General features: G+C 36.9%; 1 pseudogene; it reads right to left on the bottom strand.

Annotated features, from left to right (window-relative positions):
• Positions 1–1,009: 1,009 nt before the first annotated feature.
• LOC129680984 (60S ribosomal protein L8-like) lies at positions 1,010–2,890 on the bottom strand (annotated as a pseudogene).
• Positions 2,891–3,348: the final 458 nt, after the last annotated feature.

The following is a 3,348-nucleotide window of genomic DNA, read 5'->3' as shown; positions in this document are numbered from 1 at the left end:
ATTGTATTTTTATGTTCATTTATTCATTTATCTATATATGCAACAATTATTAAAGAAGAGAAGGTTGTGAATTTGGGAGGGTATTCAGACATGGAAGAGAAGAGAAAAGGAAGAAATGACATAACTATATTTTAATTAAAATCGTTAAGAATAGTTTATCTTCAGTTGTTTTCAGGAACACAAAGTTTTTACATCCTTAGATGTCTATTGCAGAGCTGAGGGACAAGCTTGCCCTAGGACAGCTGTATTGAGCACCAGCCGCTGGGGTCTTCCAGAGAGCCTGGTGTTGTAGCTCTCAGGCCATCTCAGCATCACCCAGGGAAGACACTGTAAGTGCAGATTCTCAGGACCCCTTCATCTCCAGCTACAGTCAAGTCAATCAGTAAGCCAAGAAAATACAAACAACATTTGACGTTATTTAGATGAAAAGTGCCATCTATTGATGTATACTTTTCACACCTTTAAGTGTTTCTTCTTCTAGAAACCAGATCTATATACTGTTAAAAATAAATTTGTAAACTGTGCTCTACATGTAAAACAATGCTCAGGATGAACCCATTTTCTTCCTGTATGTCCTCCTGGGAGCTCTGACACCTTCCCTGCTCTTTTAAGACTCTTTCCTTGGAGACATTAGCCTGCTCTGGTTCTCTTTTTCTATCCAAATATGATTATAACATAGTCCTCTTCTTAAAGTCTATGCTGTCTGGAGTGGATATCATGACCTTGGGATCCCCAAATCTCCATTATGTTATCCTAATGATAAAGTCTCCATGGTAATGGAATGGAACATCCTTTTCCCTAGTGTCCATGGTTTGGATTCAGTTTAACTCCCCAAAATTCATGTTCAAAGCTTGCTTCCCTGTGTGGTGAGGTTTGGAAATGGCGTAGCCATTAAGAGGTCTTTATATGTTCTTCAGTCTCAAGCTGTGAGAAAGTCTCCTCTCTCTCTTTTTCTCTTTATTTCTCTCTTTCTTTTTTTTTGACAAAGGACATACTTTATTTTTAATTTCTAGTTCTCCTTCTCCCGTGCAGTTTTGGTTCCATGTAGTAGCCCAGTCTGGCTCTCAGCAATGAGACCCACTTAGGAACATCTCTTTGGATAGTGGAGGGTTTGCCAATGTACTATCACCTCCAAAGGGATGTTCCATAGGATTCATGGCCATATTCCTTGTACACAGCCAGCAGTTCCTCTTTGCCTTGTACTTGTGGTAGGTATGGCCAGCCTTCAAGATAGGTTTGTGAATTCTGCCTCTACAGGCTACGAAGCCAACAACAGCTCCTTTGGCCAAGGAAATGCCCTTCTTGGGTGGTGAAGGCAGCTTCACTTGGCTCTTTCTTGGATTCTAGGTTGTGGGAGATGACTGTGACATAGTTACCAGAGGCTTGTGACAGCTTGCCCCTGTCCCTAGGCTTCTCTTCCAGACAACACATGGTAGTACCCTCAGACATGGTGCCCACAGGCAAAACATTGCCAATATTCAACTGGGCCTTCTTGCCACAGTACACGAACTGTCCAGTGTGGATTCCCTCTGCAGCAATCAATAGCTCTGCCCACTTCTTAAACCAGTAGGAATCATGGAAGACCGCTTTCACAAGGGGAGCGTTGTGGCCAGGGTAATGAATGATATCCTTTGTGGTGCCCTTAATAAAACCTTGCCACTCAGGGAAGTCCACAACCGGCGCCCTTCCTCTGCGCTCGGATCACATGGATCATAGCAGCAAGACTGCTGGCAAGCAAGGCTGAATGAGAAAGGCTTCTTTCTTGTATAAAATATGCAGTTCCATGTATTTAATCATATCCACAGAAAATACTGATGCTACTACAGCAATCGGAAGTGTCTATGATGCCTTTCTTTTATGTAGAATAGTATTTCTTATTTTTAGACCTTCACTCAGTTTCTTTAACAGAATTTCTAAGTATCATTTCAGAAGGCCTTTTTCAACACTCTCATGGGAATTAGCTATTCTCTTCCCCCTAGGCACTCTTCCTATATGTACTCCTCTGCCATTTTTTATTTTACATAGATAAAATAGATACAAATGACAGTTACACAGATGATAAATACATGGAGATACTGGTATATAATAGATGTTGAGGGAATAGATGATAGACAGACAGATAAATAGAAGATAGATAGGTAGATATGTAGATAGATATTTGGTTGGCTTTTTTAGCATATGAAGGAATTACTATGCAAATTTATAAACTGCATAATCATACTATAAAATATATGATCTTTACAAAATATCATGGAGATTATGAGAATTATATTAAGACTAACCTAAGAAACCATAAAAACGCTTAAAAACATAATAAAAGGTAGGTTTATTTTAAGACTACTGACAGATTTTCAAAATATAAAACTGTTAATGTTTTTCACACACATTATAAATAAAATGCCTAATTCAAATGAGCTTATCTCATTTCTAATAGCAGAATAGATCTGTCTCACTTATTTTTTACTTTTAATAAAATGTTCATTTCAAGCATTACTAACCTACTTTTTAGGGGAACCTTTTTGGAGACACTCATAGAGGTAGTTCCCACAAGGGTTATTTTATTATAGGTGACAAACATACAAGGCTCTGCTGTATTTATGCCTAGGATAAAACTTGAGGCTTAATATATTAACTGCAATCCAGTAAGAGATGGCTTTACATTGCCTTTAACAAGTGTAGACATTTAGCAAATAACAGCACATGAGTACTAGTTAGTGGGTGTTAGTTAGTACCTTACTAAGCTTGAGAGATGATTTGGTCTCATCTTTGAACATCTCACATACTTCAAAGAGAGGCAGCCAGCAAGCCATTTAGACTTCCTTTCTCTGTTCTCATTTGCAACACATTACCTAAACACACCGTTGGTATCAATCACAGTTCTCAAATCCATTTTTCCTTTTCCTTTATGTTTTGTTTTAATCTGTCTTCTCTTTAGTGATCATTATTTCTTTTTAAATGCTTAAACATCCCAGTTACCTTTTCTAATTTTAACCCCTCCAAATTTTTAAAAGATAAATTATATTGTTCTGTGTGAAAAAGACAAGGATAAAAAGTTTCTTTTCTTTAATCCCCATTCATACCCTTAGAATAAACACATTTCTCAGCTTTCAAATGCAGAGTCCAGTTGTTTATTTTCTGATATATTAATTATTAGTAGTGTTCCTTTTCATTCTTACGAATGTCCTGTCAGAATAATTAGTGAATAGGCTTACAATATTATTCTCTTTATTATTTAGTTTGAATAAAACAGTTTTGTCTATAAATGTTTTCACTCCTGATACTAGATGAAGGTATGTTTGATATCACATAAATTTTATTCTTTTACAACTGAATGCATTGAAATGATAT

The sequence above is a fragment of the Psammomys obesus genome, unplaced genomic scaffold (assembly GCF_907164565.1).
Source record: "Psammomys obesus unplaced genomic scaffold, mPsaObe1.curated_primary_1811, whole genome shotgun sequence".
Lineage (NCBI taxonomy): Eukaryota > Metazoa > Chordata > Mammalia > Rodentia > Muridae > Psammomys > Psammomys obesus.
Note: the sequence above shows the minus strand (reverse complement) of the source record. Positions and strands in the feature narration are given on the sequence as shown.